Source organism: Archocentrus centrarchus, chromosome 24 (assembly GCF_007364275.1).
Source record: "Archocentrus centrarchus isolate MPI-CPG fArcCen1 chromosome 24, fArcCen1, whole genome shotgun sequence".
Lineage (NCBI taxonomy): Eukaryota > Metazoa > Chordata > Actinopteri > Cichliformes > Cichlidae > Archocentrus > Archocentrus centrarchus.
The window spans coordinates 3,784,698-3,798,413 of NC_044369.1; the positions used below are offsets into that span (position 1 = coordinate 3,784,698).

General features: G+C 40.5%; 2 long non-coding RNA genes across 2 annotated transcripts; both read right to left on the reverse strand.

Annotated features, from left to right (window-relative positions):
* Nucleotides 1–3,494: 3,494 nt before the first annotated feature.
* LOC115774510 (uncharacterized) lies at nt 3,495–3,993 on the reverse strand. The gene is made up of 3 exons (XR_004019198.1): nt 3,925–3,993; nt 3,808–3,836; nt 3,495–3,670 (listed from the first exon to the last, which is right to left on the reverse strand). It is a non-coding gene; the product is annotated as an uncharacterized LOC115774510 (long non-coding RNA).
* Nucleotides 3,994–11,470: 7,477 nt separating this feature from the next.
* Nucleotides 11,471–12,698, reverse strand: LOC115774509 (uncharacterized). The gene is made up of 3 exons (XR_004019197.1): nt 12,375–12,698; nt 12,032–12,273; nt 11,471–11,553 (listed from the first exon to the last, which is right to left on the reverse strand). It is a non-coding gene; the product is annotated as an uncharacterized LOC115774509 (long non-coding RNA).
* Between the last annotated feature and the right edge of the window lie 1,018 nt (nt 12,699–13,716).

The following is a 13,716-nucleotide window of genomic DNA, read 5'->3' on the forward strand; positions in this document are numbered from 1 at the left end:
AAAAAGATAAAATACCTCAAAATATTTAACAGAGACATATCCATTTTTCATTCTGCTAATCGCTGACATTGATTCAAATATAGTATTAAAATATAGTGTGTACCAGGGTTATTATAGTTAACGAAAACGAACGAAATAACGAAAACTGAAATTGAAAAAACATTGTTGTTAACTGAAAAATATAAAAACTACAATTAAAAGGAAAAACGATAACTAACTAAAACTGTATTGTGAGTTTAAAAAACTAACTAAAACTAACTGAAATTATTTTGGATTGATCATTTTCCCGCTCTCCGAGTTTAAGCTGGGAGCGCCGTCGGGCAGCTGTGTGTGTGCGTGTGCACGAGAAAGCGGCAGAGTCGCTCTGAACCGACCGGGTTCAGAGCGGGTCCACGCTGCCGCAACGCTGTGATGAACCTGTTCAGTTCTTGTGCGTTTCCGTCTACTTTATCAGTGAGAGAATAACAATCAGGAATAATAATCAAAGCATCAGTATAAGGACTCACAAATGTCAGCAAATTCCTGGAGGGAGACTGCTGTCGGAATGGACGTGAGGAAATGAAGGAAGTGGAAAAACAGGGACAAATATGTTTGCAGCCAAAAAACTGAACACAAAGAGCGAGGACCAAAAAAAGTCCCAGCTGGCACCGCAGCACACGACCACAAGGTAATTAACACACACAACACACAAGCATAAATGCGGACATGAGGTCGGACACTTCCGTAGGTTGTGTACAGAGGCTGCAAAGACCCTGCAAGTCTAATCAGCAGCATCTAACCAAGCTAGCTCCAAAACAGAAGCAGCTTCGGGTGGTGGAGAACATCAGGATGCAGCTGGATTTGAGCTTTGACTCCTTCAAAGAGTTTGTTTTTGTCAAACACCACATGTAGGTGTTGTTAATCTACTGCACTGATGCTGAACTTTATTGTGGAGTTTATTGTAGAATTTATTGAGTTTGGGAGTTCATGTTTTTCTTTGTTTCTCCCTGTTGATGTTCATGTGTGTCCTAATTATTACACATTTAGCATGTAGTGCTGCTGTCTTGTGAACTGTTGGTTGTTGAATATATTTCTTTATGATATCTTTTGTTGAGTTTTTATTACACAATACTCACTTTTGCGCATTGAATCTTGCACCTGACAAAGTATGAAAATACTAAAACTAATACTGAAACTAACGAAACTAAACTAAAACTAAGCATTAAACCAAAAATAAAAACTAATAAAAACTAGCAAAACCACTCTGAAAACTAATTAAAACTAACTGAATTAGAGAAACAAAAGTAAAAACTAACTAAAACTAAACGATAATGTAAAATCCAAAACTATTATAACCCTGGTGTGTACAAAAATGTCTTTTTACAACAAAGTTTAGTAGAAATATTCAGGTCAGCCATGAAGTACAGTCTGCATTTAATGTTTCTGATCTTTCTTGGCTGACTGAAACACGTTTGTCCTACAGCTGCTAACAGCAAAGATTACACACTTCAGAATTCATTTGACTGAAATCTGCAACCTGCTGCTGACATCTAAAGGTGAGATTTTACACACTGTTGCCATTAATATCAAATATTGCCACAAAGTGGAAACTACTGGAACATCAATGTGAATGCAAAATAAACCTGCAACACTCTCATCCTGCAACATAAAAACAAATACATACAGATGTTTGTTTAAATGACTGCATATCAAATTGAAGCAACTGATACAACATGAGACTTTTATGTCTGCACTAAAACCAGGCACATGGTTAGAATGAATATACAGCACCCCCTTCTGGACAAAAGGGATTGTTACAACAATAAATCCTGAAACTGAGATAACGATGGACAATTTATGGATAAAGCATAGTGCAACATTTAATGTTAGAAATTAAAATGAGCTGAATAATATGACTTTAATTAAGCATGGGAGAACTTTAGCCAACCACAAGTCTTTTTCCATTACACAACCCAACAGAAACAAAAGGTTTAAAAAAATAAATCATGTTTATATGAGCTGTTGCTGTTCTACATCACCGATCTCTCATTATTTCTGATAATAAGCATAGAGGTTTCAGGGATCAGTGTACGGACCAAAAGACGAGGAGGTGGGAGGTTTCACAATGCAGCCTTTGAGTTTAGTGTGGCTCAGGATGAAACGTGTTTCTTTTGGATATTTTTTCCTTCATTTAGAGTTTAAGTGCCCTCAGTAGAGGCTTAATTTACAAGCCACAGAATAAAACTGTAATGAAAGTCCTGAGATGATAGGCAGGTGAAACTGATTTGTAGGTTACACAAATCTGACACATCAAGACTGCAGACAGTCAAACTAAGGTCCCCAGATCTTCACCCAAACACAGAGCTCCTCCCTTTAAGCTAAAATACACCATAGCAGGACTTCATCTGTGATGTCTGGCACAGGTTGTTTGGTGGAGTGTGAAGAATGAATACCCAAGAGCAGACGCACAGGCGGCAGGCAGGGATGAACTTAAAGCGAGTCTTTATCAGGCTGAAACCAGAATACAATAAATAGTGAAACTAAATATGAAAGGAAACGGAAAGCTAGAAGGTAAGGTGATAAGGAAACATGAATGACACATGAGGAAGGAAGACTCAATGCTCTCACAGGGATAACGGTGAAGTGGAAACAGCTGGGAGAACAGGTGAACAGAAAGATACAAAGGAGACGAGGGGAAGCAGCAGGACACAAGGCCACAGAACACAAGACCACCAAAATAAAACAGGAAGTGAGAAGACAAGGAACCAAACACAAACTTGACACCACACAGGGATACAGACACACTAAGGAAAAAAGATGCAAGAGACTCCACACATAAGGCAAGGACAGTGAGGGAAAAACACAGGGAGAATTAAAGTCTAAAATCACTGGGAACATAAGAATACGTCATAAACAGAGAAGCTGGCTACAGGGTGATGGCAGGTTTGGAAAAGAGTGCAAAGACAAGATGAGGATGATGAAGGAAGTGGATCCTGTTGATCAGAAGGCAAAAAGGGGGAAAAATGACACTGGAAAGAGGCAGCCAGAAATAACAGAGATGCAAAAAATAAAAATTAACTTCCTCTTATTGTTCATTTATTTATTTACAAATTACATTGTTTAAGTACAATTAAGACAACAGTGTGTGTACTGAGATCAACAGCACACTGACACAAATGATAAAAAAGCAGCTTAAACTCAGATTAAATCAGTTCTGTTTCACACAGGGTCTAAACTAAGATCACGTCTGTGCAACTGAAAAAGGAAAAAAAAGGAAAATATAAAAATAAACTAAACTCCTGGGTGATCTGCTGTGGGTAAATCTGGGTAAACTAATCTTCTGGCCTCATGATAAATATAACAGAGTAACAGCAGTATGTGGCCATGATATAACTACACTGATAAACTTTAAGATGATATAGCAGATAATAAAAATCAGCTTCATGTGCCACTATAAAAAAGATAACATGAATGTGTTATAACTCAGTGTTTCATACTGAAGATCGAGGCTTTTCTGCATTTGATGCTGGATCGCTGCACTTTACGTGACGCTCCCTGCCGGGAAGAGCAGGAGCTGTGTCTTTTAAAAAGGTCGATGCTGATTGGTGGCTCTGACAGAGGCAGGAAGGTCAGTGAAACTCCATCAGAAGAGCAGAAAATATCACAGTGCATTATTTTCATTATTACACACCTGCAAAACACAAAACAGTATTCTCACACATCGATATAACTCCACTGCCCTGCTGTTACTGGTCATCAAGCAAACCAAACTTGGTCTACAAAGAAAGAGTAGAATAAATCTTTCGTGAATCTATTTTAAGAACTCACGGTCTTTTCAGCCGTCTGTGCTGATTTACCTAAAAAGACGAGACACAGACTCAGCTTTAGGTTCCACAAGCAAAACCCAAGTTCATCAAACCCACTTGGTAATATTCAGACCCTCACCTCTGGTCCATACGCGCACAACCACAACAGCTGTTATGAGTGCTGCTACACCCACAGAGACGATGATGAACCTCCACCAGTCTCCACCGGTCTCTTGCAAACAGCAGAAATATTGTATTAGTATTAATATAAGAGGCTGGGTCCACCCTGCACAGGTTGTAACTCCACTGTAGGGCTGCACCTTCAAATGATTGTTATATTTATAGACATTGTCACCCTCAATAATACAATTGTGGCTAATAATGGAGATTGTTGTTGTTGTTTCTGTGTTCTCATCTCGTGATCTCTACTGTTCTTTAACAAACTGTGTGTATGTGTGTGTATCTTCTGTTGTGAAGCAGTTATATAAATAGTTGTTCATTCAATCCACTGACATTCACTGTTCAGGCGGCCCAAACCAGAAAAATACAAGCAACATGAAACTTTATGTATAAAAGAATCTTTTTTTCACACGACCACAAGAACAAAAAAATCAGAAAACTGATAATAAAGAAATTTCATAATGTCAAAAAATGCAGTTCTTCAAATATTGTAATTATGTGATTTTAAATGGTTCAGCTTACCTGTTTGCTTACTTGGTGTTTCGGGATAGAAGCTAAGCAGGTGCTCTTTGCCGCTGACGTCTGTCACGCTGCAGCTCAAAAACTCATAATTTGACTTGTAAACATTGTGATAAATCAGAAAGAGCGCAGAGGCTGAGCAGGTAGGCTCAGTTATCTTCGCAGATGTATCATTCACACCCCAGATTTTACCATTTATCATCCACCTCACTGTGTTTCTACACCGTCTGTGTGTCGACACAGAGCACTTTACAGCCACAGTATCAATGCTCCTCTGTTCAGTCACTGGTGAAAAAGACAAAGATGAAGACACGGTGAGACAACGATTACAAATAACTGCTGTGATGGTTTCCTTATGTTGTACACTTTTTGTGACGTAAATACTGACGGGTAACGACAAACAGCTCAACTCTGTAACCTGGACCGTCGTCTTCTCCTAGTTCGTTAAACTGTTTGCAGACGTACTGACCAACATCTTCGGCGGTCACATTCTTTACAGTCAGGAAACAGTTCGGTGTGATGCTCAGTCTGTCTGATTTGGAATGATGAAGAATCTGTCCTAAAGTAACCAGCTCTGCTTCGCCTCGTTGTCTCAAATGTTTAAAAGTCCAGGTGATGCTGTCACAGGTAAGGAGATCATCCGTCACGGTTTCACAAGGCAAAGTGATTTCAGCTCCATCTCTAGCAACAAGCTCATAGCCTTCACCTGCTGCTGAAGAAATAAAACAGATGTTAGTGTTTTTGTTATGTTTGGTTGATGTGAGTGATTTTACACACAGTGATGCTTCACTTGGCTGGTCACAGTTGGTGAATATTAAACCATCTGCTGTGTAATATTAGTATTTAAATCTCATTTATAAATGAATGTGCAGTCTTACCTGTTAAGTGAGGTATCAGTATCAGTAATGAGAGCATTTTAATCCATTTGAACTTGAGCATGTCGATCTCTCCTGTCTTTGTCACAAATTTAAAAGCAGTTCTTCTTTTAGAGCGAACCAGTGGTGCTGACCTGAGATCAGTTTGACTTCACTTCCTCAGTGTGGCTAAAGAAAAAAAAGGAGAGACTTTGTCGTCTCTCCGAAAACACACATTTTGTAACAATCTTTGATCAACATAATTAAAACCAACCAACATTAAAAATGTCAAAGGTCACAGGAGGCTGACAAAGTCCCATGAATGTGAAATGATTTTGGACAACGAATAACTGACTGTAAAACCAAAGAGGAAGTTACTTAAGCATTATGTCTGTGTAGATTCTCAGTCATCCAGGTCATAGTTGTCTCTGGAGCTTGAAAAAGGCGACTGGACTTCTTTTTGTTTCTTGAAGACGTTTCACCTCTCATCCGAAAGGCTTCTTCAGTTCTCAACCAAATGGTGGAGAGACCCAGGTATTTAACCCCCTGTGGGCGTAGTCCCCTGGAGGTGGTTATGACCCTCTATTGATCATGTGCGTGAACACATGTGCCCAGGTGTGAAGGGGGCGTGGGTCATATTTAATCAGTGGTTTCAGTTGAAACCAATTTAGGACTCCGCTCCATTGTTTCCTGTGGCCTATTGAGGTCACTGGAACAAAGGTGTGAATGGGGGTTGAGACGTCTGGGAAGGGAGCTCAGGACAGCACTGTAAGCGGGGGAAAGTTGGTGACGTAATCCACCTCCTCTGTTCAATGATGGTTGTTCACAGTGGACATAGATGGCTTCTTTCACTCCTCTTTCAAACCATCTGTTTTCCCTGTCCAAAATGTGAACATTGGCATCCTCAAAAGAGTGCCCTTTTTCCTTCAGATGCAGATGTACTGCTGAATCTTGTCCTGTCGAGGTGGCTCTTCTATGTTGTGCCATTCGTTTGTGAAGAGGCTGTTTGGTTTCACCAATGTAGAGGTCCGAGCACTCTTCACTGCACTGAACAGCATACACTACATCGCTGATCTTGTGTTTGGCGGGTTTGTCCTTGGGATGAACCAGTTTTTGTCTTAGGGTGTGACTTGGTTTGAAGTATACTGAGATGTCATGCTTGGAGAAAATTCTTCTGAGTTTCTCTGACAAGCCTGACACATATGGGATGACAATGTTGTTCCTCTTGTCCTTCCTATTCTCTGTAGTTTGTGTTTGGCCTTCATTCCTGTGCATCTTAGCTGATTTGATGAAGGCCCAGTTGGGGTAACCGCATGTTTTGAGGGCTTTCTTAATGTGTGTGTGTTCCTTATGCTTCCCTTCTGCCTTAGAGGGAACACTTTCCGCACGGTGTTGTAGGGTCCTGATCACCCCAAGTTTGTGTTCCAGAGGGTGGTGGGAGTCAAAGAGGAGATACTGGTCTGTGTGTGTGGGCTTCCGGTAAACTTCAATGTTGAGGCTTCCATCTTCCTCGATAAGCACCGCACAGTCCAGGAATGGTAACTTGTTATCTCTGATGTCCTCCCTGGTAAAACGTATGTATTTATCCACTGAGTTAATGTGACGAGTGAAGGCTTCTACTTCTTGGGTTTTGATTTTGACCCAGGTGTCATCTACATATCTGTACCAGTGGCTAGGTGCCATCCCTTTGAACGAACCAAGAGCTTTACTTTCCACTTCCTCCATGTAAAGGTTGGCTACAATGGGAGACACTGGGGAGCCCATGGCACATCCATGCTTCTGTCTGTAGAATCCATCATTGTATTTAAAATATGTTGTGGTAAGGCAGAGATCTAAAAGTGCACAAATCTGATCTGGGGTGAAGCTGGTTCTGTTCAGTAAGGAATCGTCTTCCTGTAGTCGTCTTCTGACGGTCTCCACTGCCTCAGTTGTGGGTATGCAAGTGAAAAGTGAAACCACATCAAAGGACACCATGGTTTCATCTGGATCCAGTACAAGATTCTGGACCTTGTTAGTAAAATCTGTAGAGTTTTCAATGTGGTGGGGTGTGATGCCAACAAGCGGTGATAAGATGGTGGCGAGGTGTTTGGAAATGTGTGATTGTGAAATGTCCACTGTGAACAACCATCATTGAACAGAGGAGGTGGATTACGTCACCAACTTTCCCCCGCTTACAGTGCTGTCCTGAGCTCCCTTCCCAGACGTCTCAACCCCCATTCACACCTTTGTTCCAGTGACCTCAATAGGCCACAGGAAACAATGGAGCGGAGTCCTAAATTGGTTTCAACTGAAACCACTGATTAAATATGACCCACGCCCCCTTCACACCTGGGCACATGTGTTCACGCACATGATCAATAGAGGGTCATAACCACCTCCAGGGGACTACGCCCACAGGGGTTTAAATACCTGGGTCTCTCCACCATTTGGTTGAGAACTGAAGAAGCCTTTCGGATGAGAGGTGAAACGTCTTCAAGAAACAAAAAGAAGTCCAGTCGCCTTTTTCAAGCTCCAGAGACTACTTAAGCATTAAAAACAGAGAAAAAAGAGCAGTAAGAATATATTGAGTCATAATGTGTTATTGACGCTGATATATTAAAAAAAGACAAATATCTGAAGATTGGTAGTTTATGTAAATGTTCTCAATATTGCTGCTCTTCTTTAAATGGAACACAAACATGTTGTAAATATATCATTTTAGGTCGAGAGTCCAACTCCTTAAGCACACAGAGGAGTAGTTAATGTTTTTACCCTGACTGTCGGTTCCTTTTTCTATTTCTGAGTTTTTTAACTCACACAGCACGCTGCAACTTTCACCCCACCCTGAAAATTTCTGTGGTTTCTAAATGTTTCCACTCTGCAGTAATACCACTGACAGCTGATGATGGAACAAAGATGTTGCAAAGATGCAATGGATGGCATCCTGTTACAGAGCCTTTGGTACACTCTTTAGAACCCATTCTTTCACATGTTTGTAAAGGAAGACTGCAGGGCTTGAAGTACTAAAAAAAACTACGTGTGTCCAACAGTTGAAAATAGTGGGGATCAAAAATATTCAGCTTGGCATCATGGTACTTCCAGAAAAAGGGACAAATGACACGGCATTACTAGCTGTGTATGAACTGAGGAAAGAAATGACAGCTGTGGATCCAGGTGAGGACAGAAGTTAAAAAGTGGGAGGGGCTGGACTGAAGACTGAATTCAAAAATGTAAAAAAACAAAAAAAACAATGAATTTTTAGCATCTCTTTATTTTCAGATAACATCATGTTAAAAAGATAATAAAGAAGAGTCTGCTGAAATTCAAAGCTTATTAAAGCACATGTTGTATTCTAGAAACACACCTGACAACAAAGCTAAAAGGAATTTAAGTAGTTCATCCTTAAAAGCATTTAGTTAGTTAGGGATTTTAAGTAATTAAAGGTGTATGCTGTACAATCATCCACCCTGGGAAAAAGAGCTCTTGCCCATGATGATTGTATGTAAACTTCTGACCACAGCTGTATAGAAGGTGAGCCAGATGTTGTTGATCAGTGGAGCCAATTAGTCTCCATCAGGAGGCCTCACGTTTTCATAGTTCACGATATCGTCTTCATTAAACACCTGTTAAAAGCAAAACAACAGTCACACACCAAACAGGTGTCTGCAGGTTAACACTTTATAATACCAGTCTCACCTCTCTGATATTTATCACATCACTATCCTACATTTATCACAAGGTGATAGACCCACTACTTGGTCCTATAATGATCTCCCAACATTCCCAACCATTAAAGCATGCTCATGTTCCTGGATGGAAGTTAGTTCATCGATTTTCTTGCTCACTGAGACCAAAATTACTTTTTCAAAACTCCCACTAAACCTTAAACAGTGAACATCCCTTTCCATTTAATCATTAGTTGATCTGTGGTTCTCTCCGATAGTGTGTCACTTGTCCTGTCTCCCTCCCCTCACCCCCAGCCGGGCATGGCAGATGACTGTCCCTCCCTGAGCCTGGTTATGCCGGATGTTTCTTCCTGTTAAAAGGGAATTTTTCCTTCCCACTGTGACCAAGTTCTTGCACACAGGGGGTCGTCTGATTGTTGGGTCGGTCTAAAGGTGTGAGGTCCCCTGGCTTAGCTCTATCCAAGAGTGGAAAAAAGCCTTCTTATTTCTTATGGTCAGAGTAACAGAGTGCTATAACAGAATATATCTATACATGATTTCGCTAATAGTTAATCGTGCATAATTCTCCATCCATCCATCCATCCATTCGCTTCCGCACATCCTGTTAAGGGTCGCGGGGGGGCTGGAGCCTATCCCAGCTGTCATAGGGCGAGAGGCAGGGTACACCCTGAACAGGTCGCCAGCCTGTTGCAGGGCCAACACAGAGGGAGAGACGACCTTTCACACTCACATTCATACTCTCATTCACACCTATGGGCAATTTAGATTAGCCAATTAACCTAACCCCAGTAAGTGCATGTCTTTGGAATGTGGGAGGAAACCGGAGTACCCGGAGGAAACCCACGCAAGCACGGGGAGAACATGCAAACTCCACACAGAGAGAGGGAGAGGCCTGGGCCAAGGTGGAATTGAACCCAGGCCTTCCAGATGGTATTCTAACTGTGAGGCAGCAGTGCTAACCACTGCGCCACCGTGCTGCTACGTAATTCTAATGAAGTATAATTCTGATCAAGTATCAATCTAATTAATATAATGAATAAGAGTGTAAAGTTTGATAAACTGTGCTGATCTGTGTGTTGAGATGAAAAGAGGAAGTGCTGTATGCCCTGTTTATGTGGGGAAATTACTGAATGTGGTACATGTAATAGGGTGGTGTGTGTGTGTGTGTGTGTGTGTGTGTGTGTGTGTAAGATGTGTGACTCAGAGAGACAGAGATGGGGTGGGGGGGGTGGTGTACAAGTACAATGAGTGTAAAATAAAGGTGTTTAGGAATGTTCGGGGTTTGTGTCCTCTAGTTTCCCACAGAGCGAGTAAGGAGCAATGCGCAAGAGGGAATTTTGGAGTCCACAGTTGGAAATTTCAGTGAGAAGTGCCAGAGGATTACTCACCATCTGACCACTGTGGACTTACAAAGTGGGATTTTAAATTTTCTCTCTACCTTTGCTGTGTTGGATTCAAGTTTCAAAGGAGCTGGAGGACTCACTGCTACCCCATTTGGACTTTATCGGGACGGCTGGAAAGGTTTACGTTTCTAGCCAGGGCATACTCCTTCTTCTCATTCATCTCAAGATCGGTATCAGAAATCAGGCAGTGTTTCATCAGCAGAAGCAGGGTAGACATCAGGAGGAGAGGGTGGCAGTTAGATATAGGTGAGTCTCCATCACCGCATTAAACAATTTCTGCGTTGCCTGCTGGGGAATTTCTCTTGGAATTAGAAACTCTGATCCTCTCAAGCCGGTTCAGACTTCCTGTACAGGAGTAACTGGCTAATCCACAGGAATTTATTTGTTTCACTTGCTGTGTCCTGCTGTTTCCTCTTGCCCTAATTACCTATTGTGTATTTAAGCCCTCAGTTTTCATCAGTTCTTTGTTGCGTTGTCTTCAGTGTTCCCTCGCTGTGTGTGTCCCTTCGCCGTAGGGTTTTTTTTTATTATTATTATTTAGTTCTGGCACCCGTCCAGCTCCAGTCTAGCTGAGTTTTGGTTTCTTGTATTTTCTCAATAAATCCACCTTTAAGTTCTATTTCTTGTTAGTCTGCATCCTGGGGTCCAATCCTGCCTGCCACACACAAGCCATGACAGCTTGGGGTTCAGTATCTTGCTCAAGGATACTTTGGCATGCAGCAAGGAATCGAACCTAAGGCTATCCTTCCGATTAGTAGGTGACCTGCTCTGCCTCCTGAGCCACAGCCTCCCTGCAATGAAGGGTTCATTTGATGCTAAAAGAACAGTTTATAATTCCAGGTGATAACACACTAATAAAACCATAATTAAATCTTAAACATCTATAATCTTACATAAAGTCAAAAACAGTGTGATGGAGTAAATTAAATGTGTTTTACACACTCAGTGTTTTCATCCATCCGTGTGTTTTTCCCTGAAAAGACAAGAGAAAAAGTAAATATTAGTATCCACAGAGAAAATCCAGGTTTATGAGACCTTATTCATACGTGAATATTCTCACCCTGAGCTCTCGTTCAAATGCTGATGACCACAACGACTGTTACGAGTGCTGCTGACCAAACAGGGACACTGATGAAGCTCCAGAGGCCTGGAAAGACAATTAAACCATTCAGATATTTATGCTACTGTTTCATGTTCTCTCTAAAATAGGTCACCAGAAGAGATCCCTTTTCTCATTTGTTTTATGAGGTGTAAAAATATCCCTGAACAACAGATGAATACATTTATCACTTATACTTAAAGAAATCAGAATTATAGATTATAAAAGTTTGGAAGATATGTTTAATGTTTTTAATTATGACAGTGATTGTTCTGGACCAGGTGTTACCCATCGGATCATAAATGATGAATCAAAACCTTGTGTTTGTCATTTAGTAACTACTGCATGTCCTCTAAACAGGAGCAAAAGATTGATCTGGCCACAGGTACAGTTATTGGAGTGATTGCTGTCATACTTGGATACACTATAAACAGGATAAATGAAAGCTGAAGGTCTATTCTTGAACCTACTATCACACAAAGCTGTTTACTTTTCATAAACAGGTGAAGTCATTTTTCATTCTCACCACTTTTTTCACCAAGTGTTTGAATCCAGAATGGGAACTCCTGCATGATGTCTCCACTTATCACCTGGCACTTGAGTAGCTCATAATTCTTGGATGAATAAATATAATCAGATGTTGCCAAAGTCACAGTGGCCAAGCAGGCAGACTGTGACATCCTCAGGCCTCGTTGATCCTCACAGAGCCACTTCACTGAGTATCAGAGCACTTTAATGTCACGTTGTTGCCATCCTTATGTTCTGTTACTGGTGACAAAGAAAAACAAGATTAATATTTATTGTGACTCAAATTAGGGTAAAGTTTCAGAATCAGTTTGTGCTGAAAACATTATTATGGAAATACTCACTTTTAACCAGACAGACTTCAGCTACAAATTCAGAACCTTTGAATTTTCCCGATTTGCTGAATTTTCTGCAGGTGTATCGACCGACATCCTCAGCTGTGACGTTCTTCATAACCAGAGAACCGTTTCCTGTAACACTCAGTCTGTCTGATTTGTTTTTGCTGTGTTTGTGAATCTTCCCACCTTCAAACAGTGTTACTGCTGATGTGTAACTAACACTAGAAAAGATCCATGTAGTCCTGTCACATTTATCCAGATCATCTTTCACAATTCCACAAGACAAAATGACTTCATCTCCATCTCTGATTAACATGTCAGAGTATTCAGTCCCTGCTGCTGAGGAGAAATGAAACAGTTATCAGACATTAGAACATGGTTGCAATGGTTAACATGGCAGTTATTGTTTCAAATCTATGAAACATATATGCATTTCAGTGAAACATGAATACAAACACTGATACAAACATTTCAATCCAGCTAAATTCAGCTAATGATTTTCAGTCTTTTGTTCTTGTTTTTCACACTAACAGCTGTCACAGTGTCTAAAATAGTGCTGCTATATAGAGAAATACAGAGTTAAACTCCTGTGAATACTGTGAGTCACTTCCTCATAATAACATTTATGTTTCATGTGTAATTTTTATGAAAAACAGAAAGGGGGGGGGGGGTCTTTTCTGAACCTTCGCACAACCTTTTATAAGATTCATGTTTTAATCAACAATATTAGAACAAATAAATGTTAAAGAGGCCAAACAAGTGACAGACAAAGACAAAGATGTCGATAATTTCTTTCACTTTAATATATTTATTTTTTTGGTGGAAGGCAATTTAATGATCTTTATTAGTGATAGTAATTATTCTGGGATTGGTTAATGCCTCATGTTTGCCGTACACTTTACAAACAGAAATGAGATTTTTTCCCTCATGTACATATTATATATGTTTGTTTGTCTTGTGCAGGCAGTTTCTGATAGAGGGGCTTTATATTGAAATTGGACCTTTATTTTATATATAACTTATATAACTTCAAAAATCATAATATGATGTATAAAGGTTATGAGAAATACTAAATTTCAGATTCACTGAGCAGGCTCTGTCACGGCTGGTGCAGCCGAGGCAGGAAGGACCTCAAAGCAGGACGTAGTGTGAGAGCTGATCTGGTGTGTAGATTTATTTGAAAAACACTTAAACATAAAACAGGCTGATGGGGAGTCAGCAACACAAAGAAACACAAAACTTGAAAACTTGAAACAAAACACACAACCGTCATCACAGAGACGTAGACAAGACGAGGACCCGAATAATGAACAGAGGAAAACTAAGGGCTTAAATACACACAAGGAAT